This window comes from Diceros bicornis, assembly GCF_020826845.1.
Source record: "Diceros bicornis minor isolate mBicDic1 chromosome 21 unlocalized genomic scaffold, mDicBic1.mat.cur SUPER_21_unloc_1, whole genome shotgun sequence".
Taxonomy (NCBI): Eukaryota; Metazoa; Chordata; class Mammalia; order Perissodactyla; family Rhinocerotidae; genus Diceros; species Diceros bicornis.
The window spans coordinates 4,940,142-4,965,255 of NW_026690885.1; positions in this window are offsets into that span (position 1 = coordinate 4,940,142).

The window sequence follows — 25,114 nt, forward strand, 5'->3', positions numbered from 1 at the left end:
GTATCTTTTTATATAATTTTGATCACTGTATATTTTGTGTTCTGCCTTCCTTCAGTTAATTTTATATCAGAATTCTTTTACAGTTAGTATTGAAGTCTTGATTGGCTGTATGATGCCACATTACGTTTCTTTTTACCTTTTGTTAGGAACAATTGTAGACATACACAGAAGTGGCTGGAATAGGATAATGCACCCCGTGGGCCGTCGTCAGCTTCTGCCGTCATCAGCACATGACGGTCTTGTTTTACTCATTTCCCTCACCTTCCCCCTCGGCAAATTGGGAACAATCGTCAGATTATTGATTTCATTTATGAATATTTCAATCCGTATCTAAAAAATAAGGACCCCCAAAAAAGTAAATACATCATCACATCTAAAAATAATTAACAATATAATCCCTGAATATCAAATATGTAGTCAGTATTCAAACTGCCTTTTGTCTCCGAACTGTCAATAGATTTTTATTTTAAATTTAAAAATTTATTTGAATCAAGGGCCAGAGAAAGTCTAGGCATGGCAACTGGTTGATAAGACTTTTATAGTCTTTTAAGTCTGTTTTAATCTTTTCTCCTTGATATTTATTTAGTGAAGTCACGTTGTTTATTCTACAGACTTTTCCAGTCTGCAATTTGTTGAATGCATCCCTGTGGTGCCGTTTGTCATGATCCTCTGTCCTCTGTATTTCCTGCCAATTGGTAGTTGGACCTAGAGCCAGATTCCCTTTCGATGTTATGTATTTACTGCTTCGCAGGCCCTTAGGGGTCTATGCAGATAGTAATGGGGGATGTGAATCAGTTTTCAGTATTTTAAAGTACTTCATATTTTCAGCTACTAATATAAGCTAACAACATTGTCCATTTTCTTTGATTTTGCCTAGAATCACATCATCTCATTGAGATAAACCAGATATTTCATGCAGGTAAAAAGTTGTCTGGAAATTATATCATTCACTGATGAATACGAATGGGCAAGTGTATTATTATAACAGTCATAATGCCATTTATTTGGTAGACGAGATCTTTTGAAAGATGGGGATCATAGGAGAAAGTAGGGGATCCTTAGTAAGGAGTATGTTGAGAACCAGTGCATTTGCAGACCTTCTCCTGAACTCTAGCCTCCATTGTAAATATTCAGAAGGTCATCATTTAAAACCTGCAAGAGGCGTTCCCTACATAGACCATCTGGCTTCCTCGGTAGGATTGTAAAGAATAATAAGTTTCTTTAGAGTGACTTCTAAACATCTTTCCCCCTTACTTGCTTATTTAAAAATTAAAATTTTCTATTATGAATAGATGCCATGTTTGCATAATTCAGAATCCTAGAGGCGCAGTAGAACATATGATGAAGACTCTGCTTTCCACCTCTGTCTTCCCAGCACCATGGTTTCTCTGCCTGTAGACAACCTGTGTTAACAGTTTCCAGTTCATCCTTCCGAAGGGATTTAATGCATGTGCAAGCAAATGCATGTGTGTATTCTTTTTACCTCCTTTTATTCTAAGTGCTGTCGTATAATATAGATCCTGTTCTTCACCTTACTGAGAAATCCTAGTGGCTATTGCAGGAAGTGACTATTGCTTTTACTTTCCTGAAGAATTCAAATGGTGTGAAATGACACGTGAAGAGTTTTCTTTAAAAACTAAGAATGCTTTTCCCTAACCCAGTGTGTCATGGAGGCAATGTGGTGCAGTGGGTTGGAGTTGGGGACTGCTCCTCACTCTGCCACTAACTTATGTACCTTGAGTAAGTCTTTCCAATCTCGCTGCGTAACAACGTGAGGATGGGGCAGTGATCTCTCATGTTAGAAATGCTCTGACTCTGCGTCAGTGCACTGACCCCGGTTGTGTTCATTTGAGCGAGGGGAGACGAGTGTGTTTTAGAGCTCTCACCTGTCCCACTGCCTCTGGATAGACCTCAGGAGACACAGGTGTACAAGTCTCCTGTGCCAGAGCCCACTCTCTGGTCCTGACAGACGGTGAAGGAGGTGAATTGACCTGTTGGAGATTGGTGGAGGGTGGGGGGACCACTTTCTTGCCATTGGGCCTGAAGTTGACCATTTGATTGAGCCACATGTGATTTGTGAAGCTGTTGGAATTTCCCGGGGCAAATCAGTAGGATGGCTCAAGAGAGCTGTGTTGGGCAGACCTTGCTGACTCTCTTCTGTTTCTGCACTCTGTGGTTCTTGGGAAATCTCAGGTATTTATAAACATGACAGCGCACACCAGGCAGCCTCATCAAGGCCTCCCTTTGCCGTGAAGTCACTGAGCCAGGCTGCATATGTAGATGGCTTTTTCTATTGTACTGAGAGAAGGCTGTTTGCTAAGGCTTCCTCCAAGAGAGGGGGTTTCAGAGTCCAGGCTCCTTGGTGACCCTGATCGTCGCCAAAATGTGGTTATCCCAGGGAAAGCCACCTCGACTAAATTTTTCACATTTCATTTTCTGGCTAGGGGTGCTTTGTAGGAAAAGGCCAAGGTGGTGTTTAGGAACTCTTTCCAGAGGGGACTTGGCCTCGAGGGCAGCCCTTTGACAGGTCCAAGGAATGGGGGTGCTGAGGCCTTTCACAGGAGGTACTCGCCTCTTATGGAATTCCTGAGAGGCAGAACGAGGGCTCAGAGGGGAAGCAGAGGGAAAGTACAGGTGGCCCAGTGTGTTGCAGCAGGTCTGCACCCCAGTATGCCTGGAAGTGTGCCTGCACTGGCTGGGAATATTGGAGAAGGAAACCCAGTGGCAGTTGGGTGAGCAGTTGGACTAGGACCACTTTCCAGACCCCCTTCCAGTCCTGACATTCTTGGGTTCCACACACCTGTAGAACTGATTTTATTAGTGGTGGTATTCTTTAGTCTTCAGCCTGGCAAACAGCTATTATGGACAACGTGGAAGGAAGGTGGTGGAAAATGAACTTTACAGGTGAGTTCCCACAAGGACTACCCCTCCCCAAGTTGTGTTGAGCATTAAACATCTCCGGAGTGATTACTGTGTGATAGAGCCACAGAGCAGTACCAAGCAAGGTTCCTCATGCCTGAGAGGAGCAGTGAGCGCTTCCCAGAGAGCTGTGGAGAGTGTTGTTCCATCGCAGGGGGAGCATCAGCCTGGTGCGAGGGCAGGTGCATGAGCATTGATTGGGATACCTGGACTTTCTTTGGATTCACTCTTTATTTTTAACCAAATTGATTAACTTCAAAAATTCCTCTGTTTCAGTTCTATGTCTGTTTGTCTTTAAAAAAATTTCTCTCTAGATCTTCGCATTATGCTGGTGGGTCTAAATACCAGTCTCAACTCTGGCAGCATATTAAAATCACCAAACGATTTTGTTTGTTTTGTGTTACTTTCCCACCTGGGTCTACCTCTGCCTGCTATTTGACCTTGAGAGTTTCCCTGATAGTTATTATGTGTGTGGGGGACCACCAGTTAGGGGTGACAGAGGAGAGACCAGAACCCCACAGTGCTTACTATGACCATATGTCTTGCTTCTACCCAGATTGCCCTCAGTCATTAGCGAAAGTCAGAAAGTCCATAGAAGGCAGGACGTCAGTGGACAGGTGGTCCAGGTAAGAGGCTTGGGCTGAGAGCCACTCATTCTGCCTCCTGGGGCACTTCTAAAAGCGTGAAATTTGGCTGGGGTGATGGCAAATTTGTTAGAGGGATTTTATGAATTAATAAGATGTTTTATAAAAATTATTACCTGCCTTCTATAGGCCAGGATGTATCATAGATCATGGGGTATGAAGTTTGATAATCTTTGGGGGGATAACACTGTTGTGGGAAAGACAGGATAAAAAACTAGCTGTACCCGAGTGTGTCCCGGCACTGTGTGTGTTCCAGGCTGCCTTTATCTTGCTCACCATTTATTCCCACCCCAGGGGCAGTGCCTGGCACATGGTAGATAGCTATAATCAATACTTAAATATGTAAGTGAATGCATCTAGAAAGTGCTATAAGAGTACCAAAAGGGGAATTGTTAAGTCCGTGGGGTGGAATGGAAGGGAGAGAAGGCATCGTGGAGGAGGTGGCAGAGGAATCTACCAGATAGGCCTGGGATGGAGGGTGGGAAAGGTTTCATGGCAGAGGGGAGGGGACTGGTGGAGACTTTAACTGCTGAGAGCATGCGGGGTGGCTGGAGTTTGGCATACTTACAGGGGACTGCTGTGGCATAGGCTGGAAGACAGGTGGAGAGTGAGCGATGCAGGGTTTTCTAGGGTTGGGGGAGGAGGTGATGAAGGCCACTTGGGAAGGCGTGGGGAGAAGGGACATGTGGAGAGACATGTAAAGAGGATTGACCAGATTTGGGGCTTGATAAGAGGTCCAGGGAGTGAGCTAGAAGGAGTGGAGCCTGACTCCACTGGCAAATGAGTGGCTGCTGATGTTCTCAACCCAGATGCGGGAGTCCTAGAGGAGGGGCAGGCTTGGGTAGAGTGGGAGGGAGACGCGAGGAGGAGGTAGAGACTGAATTTGCTTTTAAGTTTGCTGTAGAGTGTAGTGCTTCTTGCACAGATTTGAACGTCCCATGGATGCGAGTTCAAGTCCCTGCTTCCCCACATATTAACTGGATGACTTTGGGCAAGTTACCAACCTTCTCTGAGATTCAGTTTCTTCGTAGGTGTTCTTGGTTATTGACTTAGCACAATGCCTGGCATAATAAGCATTTAGTAAACAGTGCTTTTCATTAGGCAGTTAGAAAAGCAGATCTGGAACTCAGTAGAGTTGTTGGGAGTGGAGATAGCAGTGTAGAGGTGACAAGGAAAGCCTTGGAAATGGATGCAGCCTCCCAGGGGAGCGTGAAGAGGAGGAGAGAAGAGGGCAGAAGACAGACCTTGGAGAAGGATTCCAACACTGAAGGGTAAGCAGTAGGCCTGAGCTAAGGAACAAGATTGGAAGCTACTGGAGAGGCAGAAGAGAGGGATGGGGAAGAGAAAGGCTTGTGGAGGAGGGAGTGGTTCCACAGGGATGGACTGGGATGGAGGAGCTCTTGGGTCTTCTCCTCAGGACATCTGGCCCTTTCCTTTAGCAAGAGCTGCGTCAGTGGAGAGGCAGGCAGAAACCAGGCTGCAGTGGAGTGAGAAAGAATAAGAAGTGGAGGCCGTGTGGAGCCTGCCTGGGCCCGGCCCCCTCGGGGCTCAGGGGTGGTAGGGAATGCTCCCGTGCTTTGGGTCCCTCGAGCGGGACACTGGGCTTCCAAGGATTTCTTCTCCTCAGCCTTCCCTCTGTTCGTCTGATAGGTCGCCAGTGTTCAGGACCATAGTCTGTTCCTAATGGATAAAGGAGAAGTCTACTCTGGTGGATGGGGCGCAGCTGGGCAAACAGGTAATGGACCTTACACCCCCTTGTGATGGTGCAGTATGGAGCTGTCAGCGGTGGGGCTCTCATGGGCTAAAACCACCTGCCTTCATTTGACTCTTACCTCTCTTATCACTTCCTGGGGCCACTGTTCTGTTTGTCCCTTCCCAGTTCCCTCAGCCCTGGCTCCCATGGAAAGGAATGGATAAAGGATTGGGTGGAGGATTAGAGCCACTCCTCAGCAGAGGAGCTGTGAGCCTTTCTCTCAGCAGAGACAGGAAACTGTGTGAGGCTTTCAAAGATAAAACAAGTGTCCCCTAAAAGGAGCTTGATTTTCACTGATTTGAGAAGAATGTGATTAGTGCAGGGAGGAATGATTGAGAAACTTTCTCAAGCTTGTATATTTAACCTTTTTGTGTCTGATATTTGTCTGAAGGGAGGGCCATTCAAAATAAGATTGGATCTTGTGTAAATCCTCAGTAATCCTACCAGCACATGACATCATCTTTGTTCATTGTCTAGTGTTTTCTTCCAGTCCTCCTTCAGATGTGCACATCATTTATACTGTAATCACAGCGTAAGTGTCGTTTTATATGCTTGTTTTATCATTTCCATTTCCACGAAACTTTTTTCCATGTTGGTACAACTATCACAGTTACAGTTTTTAAAATTTGTATGACAGAGCATCAATTTAATTTACCATAATTAATTACTCTTTTAGTTATTTTATTAAATAATTACTTAAGCGTTACCCTGTTGTCAGCTGGCATACTTCTTTGGGGGGCTGGGTGCAGTGGCCATTGGAGATATTATGACATTTGTCTCGTGTGCATACGTAACTTTTTCTTTCATTTGGATTATTGCTCTAGGATAAATCCAAAAAGTGTGTCAAAGGATTAGGATATTTTTATTGTTGTCGGAATATATTGTTAAATTTCTTTCCAGAAGTTTTACCCGTTTATACTGCCAGCAGCAATGGATAGAAGTACAGCTTGAATCATATCCCCACTAGCAATGAGTATTGGCAATTTCAGTGTGCTAATTTCATTACTATGTCAGTTTTTTTCTTCTCTCAATTATTTTATTGAGGTCATATTGGGTTATAACATGGTATAAATTTCAGGCATATTTTATTACATCTCAGTTTCTATATCCGCTGCATCATGTTCACCACCAATAGTCTAGTTTTTATCTGTTGCCATACATTGGTGCACCTTTCCCCCTTTTGCCCTCTCCGCACCCCCTTCCTCTCTGGCAACCACTGGTCTGTTCTCCTTCTCCATGTATTCATCTTCCACACATGAGTGAAATCATACAGAGTTTGTCTTTCTCTGTCTGGCTTATTTCGCTTAGCATAATAGCCTCAGGGCCCATCCATGTTGTCACAAATGGCACAATTTTCTCTTTTATATGGCTGAGTAGTATTGCATTATCTATATATATATAGCACATCTTCTTTATCCATTCATCCATTGATGGGCACTTGGGTTGCTTCCACATCTTGGTTATTGTGAATAATGCTATGACGAACATAGGGATGCATAAATCTGTTTGAATTGTTGATTTCCTGTTCTTTGGATAAATACCCAGTAGTGGGATAGCTGGATCATATGGTATTTCTATTTTTAATTTTTTGAGAAATCTCCATACTGTTTTCTGTAGTGGCTGCACCGGTTTGCATTCCCACCAGCAGTGTACGAGGGTTCCCTCTTCTCCACATCCTCTCCAACATTTGTTATTTCTTGTCTTGTTATTTATAGCCATTCTGACGGGTGTGAGGTGATATCTCATTGTAGTTTTGATTTGCATTTCCCTAATAATTAGTGGTGTTGAACATCTTTTCATGTGCCTGTTGGCCCTCTGTATATCTTCTTTGGAAAAATGTCTGTTCATATCCTCTGCCCATTTTTTAATCGGGTGGCTTGGTTTTTTGTTGTTGCGTTATATGAGTTCTTTATATATTTTAGAAATTGATTCCCTGTCTGATACATGATTTGCAGATATTTTCTCCTCATTGGTGGGCTGTCTTTTCATTTTGTTCATGGTTCCCTTTGCCTTGCAGAAGCTTTTTAGTTGGATGTAGTCCCATTTGTTTATTTTTTCTTTTGTTTCCCTTGCCTGAGTAGACATGGTATTCAAAAAGATACTGCTAAGACTGATGTCAGAGAGTGTACTGCGTGTATTTTCTTCTAAGAGTTTTATGGTTTCAGCTCTTACATTCAAGGCTTTAATCCATTTTGAGTTAATTTTTGTGTGTAGTGCGAGATAATGGTCTGCTTTCATTCCTTTGCACATGGCTGCCCAGTTTTCCCAGCACCTTTTATTTATTTGTTTGTTTATTTGTTTGTTTGTTTTTGTGAGTCAGACCAGCCCTGAGCTAATATCTGATGCCAATCTTCCTCTTTTTGCTGAGGAATATCACCTCTGGGCTAACATCTGTGCCCATCTTCCTCTACTTTATATGGGACGCCACCACAGCATGGCTTGACAAGCAGTGCGTTGGTGCGTGCCTGGGATCCGAACCCCGGGCCACCGCAGTGGAGCACGCGCACTTAACCGCTGTGCCACCGGGCCGGCCCGGAACACCTTTTATTGAAGAGACTTTATTTTCTCTATTATATGTTGTTGGCTCCTTTGTGAAAGGTTAGAGGTCCATAGATGTGTGGTTTTTTATCTGTGCTTTCAATTTTGTTCCATTGATTTGTGTGTCTGTTTTTCTGCTGTTTTGATTACTGAAACTTTGCAGTATATTTTGAAGTGAGGGATTGTGATACCTCCAGCTTTGTTCTTTTGTTCTTTTTTTTCTCAGGATTGCTTTGGCTATTTGGGGTCTTTTGTTGTTCCTTATATTTTAGGATTCTATGTTCTATTTCCGTGAAGAATGTCATTGGGATTCTGTCTCCATCCTGGTGACCTGGGGAAGCATGGCCTCCTGCCTGTGCCCTCGAAGAAAGCCTCCCCCTCACTCCTTCCACCACCTCCAGCCAGTCGGGAACCAGGGGCCAGGTGATCCTCACCTGCACACGTGTCCCCACCTTGGGGCTGGAGCTGACCCTGTTAGCTTCACACCATCTCTCCCCAACCATGCGACCACCCAGAACCTGAGCTTCCTGGCTGTGAGACCTGCAGAAAGCCCCCCAGAGGACCCTCAGCTGGAGCTGCAGCCCGCTCTCCTCCACCCACACCCTCATGCCTGTTGGACTGCGCCACCCACCAAGGAGAATCAGGGCATTGTTGGGTCCACCCATCCTGCCTGCACTGGCTTGCCCACGTCCTCCTCATCCCTAGCCCACCCGTGGTACCCCACAGACAGGCAGAGTCACCAGGAATTGCCGAAGCTCTTTATGTGGAACCAGGAAAGTCGATCCAGGGCTGGGAGAGGAAGGGCAGTGGGGGTGGCAGGAGGGGAGAGCAGCCCAGGCCCCAGAGGCAGGAGCTCTGTCCATGTCCTGCAGGAAAGAGGGTTCTGGTGGTGCCGCCCTGGGGCTGCTGTGGAGCTCTGGTGCCCCCTGCCCTAGAAAGGAGGGAGGGTGGGTGAGTCCAGGACAGGGGGAGGTGGGAGGGACAGACATGGGGCTCTCAGGGCTGCAGGGTGGGGGCAGATGTCGGGTTGCCAAGGGAGTCAGGTGCAAAGCTCTCAGGGGTGCTGCGTGGGGGCAGGATCCCACTACCACCAGGTGCATCGGTATGGTAGGGGACAGGCCCTAGCCCGTTGTTCCTGAGTTACACAGACATTTAGACAAAAGAAGGGAGTCCCTAAATGCCCGGGGAATGATGCTCGGGGACAGACATCCCAAGTGAGGATCCAGTCCCAGAGGGGATCTCAGAACAGACAAATCAGACAGAGATCCCTCCTGTCGGCAGCTTGGGGGGCCCCGGTGCTCTTGACATCCCACTGAATCCAGGACTCTTGTTTGCTTTAAGGGTCACTTACCCTAGTCACCTTCAGGAATGCAGCTTTCTGTAGAAACCAAGGAGAATTCAGGAGTGAGAAGATGCCCTGGACAAGGACACAGACCTCATCGCTGCCGCAGCTCAGACACCGACAGTGAATACCCAGAGTGGGGCCCTGACATCCCTGTGCCATGTCACAGTGCTGATGTCTCCCCCGTGGAGGGGATGGGCGAGGAGGCGGGAGGGTCATGGGGGACAAGGAGGGACACGAGAGACCCAGTGTGACGTGAGGAACCTGGAGGAAACACAGGGAGGCACGCTGGGGACAGAGGGGAATGCAGAGTGGACCCAGGGAACATGGGCAGAATTGTCCTCTTACCCAACTGGACAGGCATGAAGCTGTTCTGTGGCAATCCCTGTGTGGCAGGAATTTCTTCAGGGCTTCCAGGTTCAAGTCGGGATTTCTGCCTGCAGGTGAGGTGACCAGGTTAGCCCGGGCTGTCAGGAATCAGACTCTTGGAGGAGATGACCCCTCCCAGCACTTTGGGGGCTTTGTCCTGGAGCAGCAGAGGCCGGGAGTGGAGGGCTCAGCCTGAAGGTGGGTGCAAAACAGGCACAGAGTAGACAAGCGACCACCCAGCCGACAGGTCGCCAGGAAGGGGGATAGCCATGGGGATACCCAGAGCCACTGAAAGCCCCTGGGGTCCCGGGCCCACTCCCAAAGCCAACCTGCAGGGTCACACCCCTGACCTGGAAGAACCTCGTGACCTGAAGGAACCGTGCTACCCTCTGGCCAGAGAAATCTTGGACTTCCCCCAACCCTGGAGGGTCACTGCCCCGAGAAGGCCTCTCTCAGCAACAGCACACTCCCCCACGCCGACCTGGCCCCACCACCAGGCCCCAGGAAGTCGCACTTTATAGCTGTGGCCCCATCCCCCTTGTGAGTAGTCAGGTCACCGAGGGAGCATGGACTGGCCGTCCCAGGACAGCAAACCATGCCAGGCCCAGAAAGACAGCCACAGGGAGTTCATATTTCCCAGATCCAGGGCTGAAACCAGTTCTACTGGTTTCTGGAAGCGGAGACTGTGGGGCTGGGTCAGGAGAGGCAGATCTCAGAGGACCCGGACAGCAGCCTGTTACTCATGAGTTTTCCCATGCAAATCAGTTTCCCTTGAAGCTGGCCCTCGCAGTAAAAGATGTGGTGGTCCTTCACTGACAGCTCCCGGGTGTCCATATGCCTCTTGCCCCCATCTGTAGACAGACGGAGAGAAAATGGGTCTTGAGTGTCTTCATTCCTGGAGAAAATATTTGAGACCACATTAGGGAACATTTGGTGCCTCTCAGTTCCACCCTCGTGGCACTGGTCCCCCTTCCTGGAAAACAGGAGGCAGGAGAATCTGCACTTGAGAAACATGCTTGAGCCAACCTGAGCTCACCTGGCACGTGGGCTTCTGCCCTGGTGTCCCCACAAATTCCACTGTCACCCCCCACAGCCTGGGACTCTGTCCCTTCAAGGTCAGGGGACATTCATTTTACCCACATGCCAAACTGGGATGGGAAGAGGCACCAGGAGGGGCTGCTCTGGGCCACCCCACAGCCTGGGGAGGGGGAGAGGGAGAGGGAGGAGAGAGCTGGACCCTAGGAGGAGGGACACTCACATGAAGGTGAAAATGGCCTCCACGTCTCCACCATCCAGGACAGTAACCATCAAAGGGGACACCTTCCTGGGCCTCTTCTCCTTAGGTAGGTCCTTGTCAACCACCATGGCCTTCACATACCATGTCCCTGTGATCTGAGCAGGGTGGGGGCCGTGAGCCCAGCAAGGGCACGGCCCAGATTCTCCTCCTCACCCCCCTGCCTGCCTCCCCGGTGCACAGGCTGCAGCCATCCCCAGACGTCCCCAGCACCCCGGCTGCAGTCCTCCACAGGCCGGCTTGGTTCCACACATCTGCACCCCAGGGCTCGGTCAGAACAAGCCCAGCACTCAGGGCTCCCAGCCCTAAAGAGAGGCAGGGCTGTCTGAGACCCCACGAATCTCTTTGCTGGGACCAGGCCACAGCTCCCTATGAGTCCACACTTCACAGGACCCTCAGTGCCTTTGGGGTCCCCAGGAGGTCAGTTCAACAGTCCTTGAGCTGAACCTGCTCCCCTGCTTCAGCCTCTGGGCCCAAGGAGCTGCCCTATCTGAAAACACAAGAACAGAGCCCTCCTGCCCCCTCTGACCACTGTCTGCAGGGAGCACAGGGTCAGAACTTTGACCCTGAATGACACCTCCTAGGACAGGGCCCCTGGTCACTGCGCACTCACAGCCAGTCACCATCTTTCGCCTACACCCATCCTCCCCGCCCCTCCCCAGGCTCACACCCTGTCTCACCAAGGGGAAGAACAGGGGGTCCTGGGTCTGCAGGGCCGTGATCAGGCTGAGGGTGGTGGGCAAGAACAGAACCTTCATCTCCAGGGCTTTGCGCTCACAGCCGCCAGCAGGTCACTGGGCGTCTGGAGGAGGCTGTGCGGGCCCCTCACAGGGCTGCCCCTTATACCCAGCTCGGCTCCTGCCCGTGAACACTTGGCACAGACCACACCCCTCCCACCCAGCATCCTGGACAGTCCTGCATCAGGGAAGGTGGACTGTCATGATTGTTGGAACCTGACTTAACCTGACAAGTTAAGTGCCAACCACATAATAAGACTGATCCTGCCATCCCGTTTGCACCTCCAAGGGCACTCACTCCAGGTGAGCCATCTGGAGGAGGATGTTATCAGAATGGGCAGGTGTGCGTGTCTGCACTACGGTCACAGAGGGAAGGCCAAGGGCTTGCTTCCCTCCCTCCCACCCCTGCTCCTCCCAGGAGCCCAGGACTGGACCCTCAGCAAGTTCTCTGGACACGGGCCCCCGCCAGCTGCTGAAGGGAGAGGGACTGAGCTTTAGAACCAAAGAGACACGGCATGTGATCAGCCGAGTCCCACAGGCTCCCCAGAGCCCAGGCTCTCACCACCCTGGGGCCCCTGCATTTGCTCCTCCAGGGACTGGGATGCTCACCCAGATCTTCCTGGGGTGGGGGCACTCTTTTAGGACTCGGGATGAGTTGAAATATCGCCTCCTCAGAGGGGCCTCCCCAGGCCACAGGAGGGAGCGCTTCGTCTACCCTACCCCTTCATTCTGGACCCCGTGGCCGGGCTGTGTTTCCCAGGAAGCACTCGTTACTCTCTGAATTGGCTGCTCATTTCTTCACACGTGTGTTCACCGCCCGCCTCCCCTGTTAGAATTTAAGTTCCCCAAAGGTAGAGGCTTGATTCCTGTCTCACAAGGGCGATGCCACTGTATGGGGAGCTCCTCCCACATGCTCGGTGCTCTCAGACCTCTGTTCCCTCAGGAGTAAACCAGTTACTGAGTCTCTCGGAGCCTCAGAGCATTCCTCTCCGACAGGGGACCCACAACTTCTATCGCTTTGATCTCCGTGAGGCTCTGCTGGGACGACGTGTGAAGCCCGCTCCCTTGGCAGGTACAAGGCTCCGTGAACGAGGGCTCCTCCCCTCCGTCTGCCATGGACCAGGTTCCATCAGAGCCTGTCCAAGCCCACACTTGTGCAACTGCCTTAATTTCCATTCTTGCAGAACCCCGGCTCTCCAGAGCACTTTCACCTCCCTCCTCAGCCTTGACCCCCCCCCGTGTCCCTCAAGACAGGCCTCAAATCTCATTCCCTTTGGATAAATGTGCCGAGTGAGGCACAAAGAGGCCACGTGCAGGGCTGTGCTCAGAGTTCATGGCTGATGGCTGAGCATCTCTGGGCATCCGGCTCTGCTGGCCTCAGCCCCGCTGCCTCCAGAGCGAGAACTTGGCCTTCTCCCTCCCTGACCCTGTAGTTCCTGGGCTTGAATCATCTTCCCTGAGAGCCACAGCTGACCCAGAGCCTGTACACAGGGGCTGGGCCACACAAGGGCACCTTTGTGCCTCTCTGGCCCGGGATTGGACACCACCGTATGTCGCTCATCCCCAAGTACTCCCTGAATAATCATCATGAGCGCTCCCTAATAAGCCCTGGGGGATTGCACTGAGGGTGCGGGCATGACCCAGTGATTAACTCCCAGCTCAGATGGTGCTGCTGAGCAGAGAGCCTGCCCTCCTGGGAGAGGGACAGGGCGAGGCCAGTGTACTTTAGGACCAGAGGTTAGTAAACGTGCTGGAGTCTCTGTATCAGTGTGAGAGCTCTTCCTGTCCCTGTTCTTGTTGACTGTACCACAGAGACCTGGTATTTCCCTTATTATATGGAGTCACTGAAAGAAGCATCTTGTGACATTGACAAATGTAGTTCGTTCCTCGAAAAAGATGGTGGAAGACATGCAGAGATCATTGAGAGTCCAGGCGACCCCGTGAACCCTATACTTGGTGCGATTGGAACTCTCCAGGGGCTGCCCATCATCCACCATCTTGCCCTGTGCCCCAGCAGGTGAACTCTACAGAGTTCTCCAACGGTGTTCCCTTTGGATACTGGATGTGTTCAACTGGTGGTAGACACCACTGGGAGACACCGGGGCAGGAGGAGTGAGCTATCCATGCCCCCGAACCCCATGCCCTGAGGCATTTCTTTGGATGGCTGCATCCCTTTCTGATGGGAGACCCTCACACCAGCCACACCATGAGGACTGCCCCTACTCCACAGCTCTAGCTCTCACCACTTGTGCTGACACTTCTCGCAACTTGTCCTTTGAATCTCAGAGTGGTCTCAGCTTCTCAGTGCTGCTACTTCTCAGGTGCCTCACTAAAGGGGACAAAGTCTGGGCTTTCCTTGGCATTTGGGGGCAAGATGGTCTTGATGGCCCCACCAAACAAACACCAAGTCTAGAGGGCATGCTGGCTGGGACTGAGGGCCATGTGGAAGGGGTAGGAGAGGAGTCAACGTGAATACCGATTAAGGCCGCAAGACCAACTGGAAAATGGGGACTGTAGCTTGTTCCACTAACCGTCTATTTTCATTATTTTAGAGATCATGGTAAGCTCCCACTCTGAAGCCTCAGTTCCAGAATTTGCCAGAACGGCTTGGATTTGGAGCACGAGTGCATCAGTGCAGTGCGAGGGGTGGACTGTGGTTGACAGAGCTGATGACCCACCCCCTCAGCCCAACCGCAGCTGCAGTTCCTGCACAGTGACAGGTTCCCAGCTTCCCACCTCAGTGCCCGCACCCTCTGTTCTTCTCTGCTTCCCCTTACACACGTGGTGAAACCATATGTGCAGGTGAATTCACACACCACGTCACTGGAGATGGTAAGTGATGGGCTAAATGTCCTAAGTTTTTTGTTCTCCATAGGGCAGTCTGAGATGGTTCCACCCTCTTTAATGGAGGGTCTTCAGGAAGACTGAGTCTGAGTTGCCCTGATGGTGACCTTCTCATTAACATACTCTTTATTGGATATTCTGCCTTCCCCATCTCACTTGATCACAGACTTCTGCTTCTAGGACTCTGGGAGAATGAAAGTCTGTGTTTTAGTCAGCTGGTTTGTGGCACTTAGGTACAGCAGCCCAAGGAAACTCATACAAGCCCTAACATATTAATGATTATATCAAATAGAAATGGACTAAATAGAAAAATTAGAAAACAGGGATTGGCAGAGTAGACTAGAAACCTTGATACAACCATATGCTGTCTTCAAAATCTTACTTTGATAGAGGCAAGTTAGAAGTAAAAGCATAGAATACAGAAAATAAACAAAATAATAAGGGAATTATGGTGCCAGTTATCAATGGATTGCCTCTGTGTAACAACATCAGTGTGTTGCCCTCCATTGTCTGTTCTGCAATAATGGAGCTGGACCCAATAGGCATGTCTCTTTTGCACCTGGCAGGGCTTAAGCTTTGTTAGAGAAGGTTTAGGACAAAGGGCCTTCCTTCCTAATTCTGGGGTGCTTCCATTTTTTCCTTTTTCTTTCTCCTGCAGTACAAGCAGGAGAATTCAGGCACAATTCAGGGATGTCCACAGGGACTCATCCACAGTGGGTGATCCATGTTGGGTTCAGTGGATCCCCTTGGATGGCTTCCTAGGGAGATTCAACAGCACCTCCACAAGTGGAATCCCAGTGAATCCTATAGCATCCCAGCCTCAGCCCACCTGCCCCTGGGAGGGCACAGGCTTTCCTATTTGCCAGTCTCAGCCTGCTGTTCCCTACCTGCCGAGCTCTGCCCTGACCAGGGACCAGTACTGGCCTTGGGAAGCATGACAGTCTTCTGCCCCATCCCTGTGCTGCCTGAACACAGCCTTGGCGAGGGGGTCTCCTCCCAAATTTGTTTCTTTCTTAACTACTTTGCTGTAATTCTGGGCTATTCTCTATAGTTCTCTTTGAACATTTATAGTTAATTGTTCATTATATAAACTATCCCTGCTCAATCTATTGATTGGTTTCCTTGTCCTGATTGAACACTGATTCTCATAATTATACATTATTTTATAGGGTTTTAGCGCTAAGGGGAAAAATCAAAGGCGAACAAGTTGGATAGGGAGCATCAGGGCAAGGGGGTAGTTTGTATTTTAAATGACATGGTCGATACAGCGTCACCAAGATGACATTTGAACACAGAATTAAAGATAGTGTAGAAAATGAGGCATGAAATCATCATGTGGAGGAGGACTCCAAGTGGAAGGAGCAAACAGTGCAAGTCTTCAGGTGGGAGAGTGCCTGGCATGTACCAGGAGCACAGTGGAGGGCAGAGGGACTGGAGCAAATGATACAGGAGACGACTGGCCAAAGATGATGTCAGAGAGAGGGTGGGACCGATTGTGTTCGGCTTGTAGTCCATCATAAGGACTTCAACTTTGACCCTGAGAGAAATGGAGAACCCCTGGAGAGATTTTACAATGTCAGCGTGTGATTATTGGTTTTAAAGGGTCACTCCAATTGCTGCCATGAGGATAGATTGGGGGAGGCCAATATAGAGGCAGAGAAAAGTTAGACGGCTACTGCAATAATCCAGGCCAGAACAATGACACAATGTGGTGTACCCAGCCATCAGGGAGTAACAGACTATGGACTTACATTCCAACACAAACAAAGAAAAAGCTGGTCAAAATACATGATATGATTGTTTCACTAATGACCAGTGTACATATGCAGTGGGTGAAAGTCCACAAGGGCAGAAAAACACAGCCTTCGTGTAAAGAAAACTTTTAAGCAATTGAAAGTTAAACTACCCCCAACAATCACAGATTCTAGAATTAGTTTAGATGCCAAGACAATGAGGAGGGAATAATCTTTCAACAAGTAGTGCTGGGACAACTGGAGATCCACATGTGAAATAATAAAGGTGAACCCCTACCTCACACCACATACAAAAATGTTACATCTTCTTACAATCAAAGATGTAAATGGAAGACCTAAAACTATAAAGCTCTTAGAAGGAAACATGGCCCTGGATTAGGCAATCGTTTCTTAGGTGTAGCACCCAAAGTGTAGGGAACCAAAGAGAAAACAGATCACTTAAACTTCACCAAAAGGAGTACTTGAGTGCGTCGAAAGATGCTATCAAGAATGTGAAAAGACAGATCACGAAAGGGGAGAATGTATTTGCAAATCGTTACATGTCTGATAAGGATCTACTATTGAGAATATATAATATAGTCTTACTTCTCAACAATAAAAATACACATGGCCCAATGAAAAATGGGCAATGCATTTGGATAGGCATTTCTCCACAGGAAATAGATGCCTGTCTGGTGTTGTGGTGTCCTGGCCTGAGGCTGCAGTTCCTGTGCTGGCCATCAGGTGGCAGCCTCCTGTGTCTGTGGTGCCCACTGAGCTTTGCTGGAGCAACTGGAGAAAGGAGGAGTCATGCAGAAGTCATGCCAACCCTCCCCTACCTCAGGACCCACTTGCACCTCCTATTACTAGCGTTCATCTCCACAATCGGAGCAGGTCAAAAGCAGGAAGGAGGGATCCAAGATACCCCTTTTTGTTCATTCAGCAGCTATGTGCCAAGCCCTCACCCTGAGCCAGGAGCCCTGGTGGGCCCAAGGGTAGTGCTGAAATCTACCCAGCAGTACCTGCCCACCAGGAGCTCAGTCTGCAGAGAGATGGACGAAAACACAAAATCAGAGACACGTGAAAGAGAAGAGCATGGACTGGAATGAAAATAAAGAGAGTCCTGCAGGGAGGGCTGGGGTCTCACTGGGTAGGAGGGTCTGAAAGGCCTGACAGAGGTGACATTTGCTGTGACCAGAATGACAGGAGGACCCAGCGCTGCACTCACCTGTGATCAGCGTGCCAGGGAGAAGGCACTGCTGGTGTGGAGACACCCAGGCAGAAATGAGTTTGGCCAGAGGAGGTTAGAGAGGTGGGCACTGTGGCTGCAGAGAGCCTGGAGGGGAGAGGAGGGAGGGGGCAGGCCAGACCCGGGAGCTGGGAGATGGTGTGAGGTGTCTCCTCCTCTCTGACAACACTGCTCCCCACCCTGCATCTGTAAACCGCAAATATTCACTCTCTCTCCATCTCTGTGGACCAGGAATCCTGCACAATTGAGCTGGAGCCTCTGCTCATGGCGTCATCCAGGTTGGGGCTGTGGCCTCCACTGAGGCTGGACCAGGGTGAGATGTGCTGTCAAGCTAACTACCATGGGCGTGGTCAGGATCAGCTGGACTGAGAGCCTGGCTCCTTTCTGTCTGTTGGCCAGGGCTCTCCCTCGGTTGTCTCCTGTGTGGGCCTCTGCATAAGGGAGCTCAGCACGTCCATGTGTGTCCCCAGGTCCAGGGTAAGACAGACTGAGACAGGGAAACAAGAGGAGAGGGAAGAGGGAACACAAGAGAGCGAGTGAGAGAGAATGACAGCCTCGGTGATGGAATCTGGGAAGGGTCGTCCTGTCACTTGTGCTGGGTCTTCTGGTCAGAAGCCAGTCCCTAAGCAGTCAGTGGTCCACAGGAACGTATAGAACAGGCAGGGAGATCATCCCTGCAGGAGCACGCTGACCTTGACTCGAGGGTCCTGGTGGCGAAAGGCTCCCTTCCTACCTGGGCTGATCCTGCGTTGAGCTCAGATCCTGCTCCTTGGGAGTGTTGCTCATCGCGGCCCGGGTGTGCTCTCCCGGGTTCCCTGGGCTCCTGTCGCCTCCAGGAGGGAGATGTACACTGAGGGGGCTGAGGCCAGAGCAAGCAGGGACCACTCCCCCCTCCCAGCTCATTTGCTTCCTTCCCCAGGAGGGCCGACTCCTCAGGAGCCTCTCCTCACTGCTCACCATCTTCTCTGCTCTGAGAGCACCTCGTTCAGTCTCAGAAGAAGACCTAGGGAGGAGTTTCCAGGTGGGAAGGCCTCTCTCCATGGGAGCCCCAGAGTGGACAGGGACCTTCCACAGGGCTGGGCATTGTCCCCTCAGTCAACTTGGACTTCCTGGGAGGCAGCAACCCCTGGGGGCAGGGCCTAGGCTGGTGGCAGGTCTCTAAGCGTCCCCACAATCCCCATCTGCCTGGTCTCTCCTGATTGGGCACAGGCCTGCACAAGCACACAAACTTTCATACCCCTGGGGTTACGTGCAGCCCATCAAGGTCGCTGTGTCTATCTCATTGTGTGGTTGTCCATCTCACCTTGCTGGCTGATTCATTGCTCTGTTCTAGATCCAACCTCAGGCGGCTACAAAGTTGACCTTCCACGTCAGCTTGCCACTGAGATGGCTACTGTTTCCAGAAATGCTTAGGGGCTGGGCATTGCCCAACCATGGCGAAATCAAGTGGGCAAACTCTGACGGTGAAGCCATCCCCCTTCAGGCTTGCCCCGCTCACAGGGCCGTCACACTGAGGATAGGAGGACGGGACCTGCCCTGGGCAAAAACACCACAACTCTCACTGTCCTTCCCTCAGCTTCAAATGCTCCTCAGTTGGTTGTATTTATTTGGTCTCTTCCCAGTGGCCTGACCTGGTTGTGTTCTGACAGCGTGTCCAGTGTGATCATTGCTTTCTGGGAAGAGGATTGGCTGAATTACTCACTCCACCATTTGGTGTGTCCTGCCGCCCCACCCCAATCACGTTCTGAAGGTGCGTCCTTTCAGCAATCTGAGGACCCAAGATTGTGAGTCTGTGTCCTGGAGGGATTTTGAGAAGAGCTGGTGGGATGGCAGTATTGCAAAGCATAAAGTCTTGCTTCCAGAAAGCTCTCTGGGATCCTCAGCATCTTGCTGTTTTGGAGTCAAAGCCCTGAGACCTTTAAAAAGCCAGCAATGTTAGAACATGGGAGGACAAACAAAAGTCTCTTGGCTCCAAAACCAAATAAAAATATTCTGAATTTCTAGTAACCTGAGATGAGAGGAAAGGAATTGGGAGTGTGGAGTGGAGGGGCGGTTTGGTCCAACCACGCATCTGGGAGGAGAAATGCCATGCAGAGCAGCCTTTCTGTGGGCATAAGGGTGAGACATGTGTGCAGACCCCTGCTGCACACATTGCTGCTGCTGCCCCTCAGCTCCCTCAGCCCACTTGAGTCCCTGCAGTCCCTGGGAGCCAGTCCCCAGCAGGCACACAGTGTCCCCCTGGAGCACCTGCATCCACTCTCTGCCTGAGGGCTCTCTCTTGCACTGGGAGCTTCCTCTCCTGCAAGCCTGTGCCAGCCTGTAGCACAGAAGCCTTCATGACTCGGGGTAAACCCTCCACCCACGGGGACAGAGACAGTCCAGGTGGAATCTCGTCTCCCAACAAGACTAGGATGGATGGTCACCTCAGTGCTCCCTCGTCAGGCCCCGCACTGGCTCTCCTCCTCCAGGATCCCTTCCCCATGGCCTCCCTCGGGCCTCATCCATCACCTGCACACAAACCACTTGCCCTACATCCTTGTCTGCTTTGGGGGCCCAAGCCCTGCCGAGACTCCACGCTGGCTGTGACTTGCAGCAGGTCATCTAGCCTTCTGGACTTGAGCTTCCTCACCTGTAAGATGGAGACAAAAGGCCTGCCTCCCGGAGTCATCAGAGGAGACACAGCGTGGGAAGATGCAAACCGCTGCAAAGAAGGATGCCAGGTGATCACCCAGTGAAAACACCAACCTTGCCAAAGAAACAAGAGCTCATGAGGCTGAGGGAGGAATGGGGGCAGCCTGTCCAAACAACGTGGAGAGTCACTGACGAGTGTGGCCATGCAGGGTAGGCCCCCGAACAGTGGAAGAGCCATTCGACAAGGAGGGTGACAGGACAGAGGCTTCCAAGGAGAAATATTTAAGTGTTGGAGGATCACAGAGGCCTTAGGAAAATCGTGAGGCCCTGGAAAATGTTTACTGAAATGCTATTATTGGCCAGAAAAATGTGTTACAAATACTCAGTCCACTCTGGATTACTTCTCATTGGTTGTAGGAATGAGTGCACACTTGTGATTAGAACCCACATTTTGTTAAATATAGGATATCTTTATTTTTCTTAACTTTTAATTATTTTTTTTTGTCCATGAAGTGCCAAGCATGGGTTTTCTCCATTCTTCTCTATGCATGGGTGGCCTCTACTTTCAGAAGTGGATTCCTGGTGCTCATCACCCCTGCTAACCCGAGGGACAGCCCTCTTTCAGGTCACACAGTGGATGTGAGCTCCAGGTGGGCAGTGACCACGTCGGGTCATACTCACTGGTGAAGTTACAGTGCTCGGCCCATGGCAGGGACCAGCGCATATTGGCTGAATGAGTGAGTGAAACAATGAACGAATGCATGAATGAGTACATGAGTGCAGGAGTGAGTGAGTGAGCTAATGAGTGAAGGAATGACTGGGTGAATGAAGCAATAAGTAAATAAACCACAGAAGCTGGATCCACAAAGGAGGAGACTTTATCTGTGGCGGGCTCACAGGGCATCACAGCACAAGCCCTGGACGGTGGCATGGAGCATGTCCAGCTGTCCTTCCAGCGCTGAGCCTCCATCACCTGCAAAACAGCGTGGTCCTGGATCTTCTTCAGCTCCTCCTCAAACAATGCTGAATGTTCCCGGGAGCAGGGCAGCAGGAAGGGAACCTGAGGAGGGACTTCCCAGACCCTGCGCCCTGGAGGACCACTGTGACAGTCTGGCAGGGGGCTCTTAACTCGCTCCAGGCACCAGGCTAGAGATGCTCAAGCCATTCCTCAGGGAAGTCTCCCAACAGCCCATCAGTAGGCCAAGTTATTTCCTCATTGTACAGATGGGGAAACTGAGGCTGAGAGCCTCACCTGCATCACCAGCTAGAAAGAGGCTGAGTAGGGACTAGGACCCCTGTTTCTCTGACTTGGGATCATTCCAAACCACTGTCCTGTGCTGCGGCCTCCTCAGGCTCAGGGGTCCTGGCCTCCCTGGGGCCTGCACCCTTCTGGCCTCCAGCCATCACTGAACTAAAGGCACAGGGTCACTCCATCTGCTTGGGGCTGGGTATGGTGGCCGGGGAATGGCCAGCCGTGGGTGCTGTGGGCTCTCCCAGTACCAAGGACCAGCCTATCCCCGCACAGAGTGAGGTCTCTCTGGGCATCAGGACCAACAGTTCTCAGAACTTTAAGGAAAAGAGGTCCCTCCCTGAGCATGTGGGAGCCCTTCTCAGGCAGGCCCCATGGGGTCTAAGAGGCACTGGGTTCAAACCCCGGCTCTGCCACTCTGCAGGGCACAGAGGGGGCAAGTCTCTTTGAGCCTCAGTTTCCTCATCAGTGAAATGAAAACAATAATTGCTCCTCCCCCAAGGAGTTGTGGGGAGGATTCAAGGAGATAGCTCAAGAGGAGAACAGAGGCCCCGGTAAGTGCTCATCACAGTGAGCTGTTCCTGCTGATGTCACCCCACTGAGAGCCCCCTGGGGCCCTTCGCCTTTGCCCACTCTGATCTCCTACCAGGCATGCCCAACTCGCTCTGACTCCGCTGTTCCTCTGGAATGCCTTTCTCCACCCCATCTCGTCCCACGGCAGTCAGCCAGCCAGGTGGGGATCCAGGACCCAGCCCCATCTCTCCTCCCGTGATTCCTCTTCATTAGAGCTAGTAGCTGTTGAGATCTGAGAAGGTGCAGGGCACTCCAGGTGCAGCCTCAGCGAACTTGTCTGACACCACCATGAAAGGTCGGCTGCCACCCCACTTCACAGGTGAGGAAACCGAGGCTCCAATGGCAGTGCCTCTCCGAGGTCACCAGGGCTCTCTCCCTCATCTCCACTGAGCAGGGCCCCTCCATCGCAGAGGCTGAATGTGCTGGATATGTGGGATGGGGCTGGCACAGTGCTGAGGCAGCCAGCACTCATGGAAGACCCTGAGATGTGCTTTGTGCACAATGACCTTCTCCAAAGCCTCCAGCCCCGTGCTCTGACCTTCGGCACCTTCTATGACACCTCCACTGTGTCTTGTCAAAGTCACTTCTGCTCACACAAGCTCAAGTGGGTCCTGCTCTTGCAACTGAGAACTCCCCCTGGAGGGAGCATGTTCAAAGAGGTCCCTGTGACTCACTGCACTGCCCTAGATGTGCTTTCCCTACTGAGGATGGGGCTCTGTGCTTGGAGGGAGAGGGAGCAGGCAGCAGTGTCCAGACCCTCATCATCATCTGTCCTGGATGGCAGGCCGGGCTGCTCAGCTCAGGTGAGTTAGGGAGCAGGAGGGGCATGGGCAAGGCCAAAGCGCAGTCAGGTGTGGTAGGGGCGGGGCCGGGGGTGAGGGGAGTGGCAGGGACAGAAGCAACAGGAGCGGGGCCTTCCAGCTGGGCAGGTCACCCCAGGTACCTTCATCCCCTGCATCCTAGCTGCTCCTCCTTCTCCCTCACTCCCTCAGGTCTCTGCTTCAGGGTCTCTGGACTCCCTGTTCCCAAACAAGATCACAGCGTAGAAGGAGACCTTGGGTGTCAGAGACTGTGACCAACACCTTAACATCACGTTTACATTATGAGCCAGAATCGCCACCTCTAGGTATCGGCCCTAAAGAAGTAGAGATTTATGGATGCAGGTGGTCCTTTCAGCACGATGACAGGGGTGAAAAATCAGAAATGATCCGTGTTGCCCAACAGAGGCTCTTTGGAAATTCTGAGGCTGACGCAGAGGAGGAAGAGGATTGACTGGCCGGGGTCCAGCCCTGGGGAAATCAGGTTCCAGAAGAGCACACTCCCTGCAGTCCTTCCCACACGATAGCCGCAAGTGCACACCCACACACACTTGCACATAGACATACCCATGTGCATACAGATGCACACAGCTGAATGGGCACATGCACTCACATGCACACACACGTGCATACAAGGCCAAAGGACTGAAACGGTGAACACTGCCTGTTAAGGGCACTCCTGAGTTTCCACTTAATTCTTAATTCCCTTAGAATTCATTCTTTTACTATAATAAAAGTTCATTATCTTTGTAATAATAACCTTTACAAAGAAAAACGAAATAATGTACTTCAGTCCAAAGATGAGTGACAAATGGATAACATTAACCATGTGATTTTAATCTTGTTAGTATTAGGAGAGGAATAGAGGCACATTCTATCAAGTTGAAACATCACGCAGGCCCCTAAAGGTGAAGAGAAGCGAGTGGCAGTTCCCCTCCCCAGAGGTGAACCCCATGGACAATTTGGTGCGTATCTCTCTGGCTCTGTCTCTCTCTTTCTGTCTGTCCGTCTCTGTCTCTCTCTCACACACAGATTCATTTTCGTAGATGCGTGTCTCCCGGCTGATATCACATATACATGGTCTTACAGATGCGACGGATGGATCCCATCGCCTCACCATGGACAGTAGCGTTCCTTACAATTGCTTGCTATTGCAAACAGTGCTGTGATGAATACTCTGGAAAATACATCTTTGAAAAGTTGGGCAGTCATGTCTGTGGGATGAAGTCCTGGGATCAGCACCGCCAACACAGGCGTGCCCCTGGGGACTGCGATGTGTCCTGCAGGGTGGTCTCCAAAGAGCAGTGTCCTTTAACACTTGTCACTAGGGGTCTACTGGGGCCTCTGCTTGCTCACATTGTCACCAGTCGTCATCACACTGGAACCCAGCCCGTATGATGGGGTCCAGTGCCCTCGCCACAGTGTCTCCATGTGCGCGTCTCCTCCTCGGGGTGCTCGAGCATCTCTGACACATGCTGCCCCTGTGTATCACGTCTCGTTGGCGTTCAATGTGTTTGCTCTTTATCTCTTTTTAAAACTCTGACTTTCGAGCATTTTTTTGGACCCCAAGGATGCGTTACCTTTCCCTGGCCTTGTGTTATGAGGAATACTTTCCGGTTTGTGGTTTGTCTTTCCAGCTTTCTACCCATTCTGGTTTTTGTTTTGGCCTCAGAAAGAGCAACGCGTTTCGTGTGTGGCTTCTGGCTCTGGTGTCCCACTTAGAACAGCAGTCTGTACCCCAAGATTATGCACATATTTACCAAAAGGGCTTTCTTTGATACATCAAATCTAGACTCACTCTGGGATTTTCCTATCAAATTAGAGAAATTCTATTTCAAATAAAAACAGAAAAGGAAAACATATCAGGCTGTGTGAAAATAAATGGGAAGACACACATGGCCACCTACGGCATGATTTCACTTATAGGAAACATCCTGAACAGATTTAAAAAAAAACAAAAAACCAGTGACCGAAAACAGATTAGGAGTTGCCAGGGCCTGAGGGAGAAAGTGGGAGTGAGTGCTTTTAGAACAGGGTGTTCTTTTGGAGAATGAAATATTCTAAACCCATACAGCGGTGATGTCTGCACAGCATTGTGAATGTACTTAATGCTCATGAAGTGTACAATTTAAAATGAAAAACATTAAAGAGTTAAAAGACGAAAGTGAAATTTATTTTAAATGATCAAGATATAAACAATAAAAGAAAATCAATGTAAGAAACCAAGAAATAGAGAAACACAATTAGGAGGGTGGGGAAGGAAATTTGTGGTAAGGTAGTAGGTGGAATAGATGGGACTGGAGGTGCTAATGAGGGAGGGTCTAGAGCCAGCTCTCCCAGGCCGCAGAGATTGGCCTCAGCTGCCTCCCTGTCTCCTACAGGCGCCTGTGCAAGGGATGGCTCTCCCTGCACTGAGGCTGG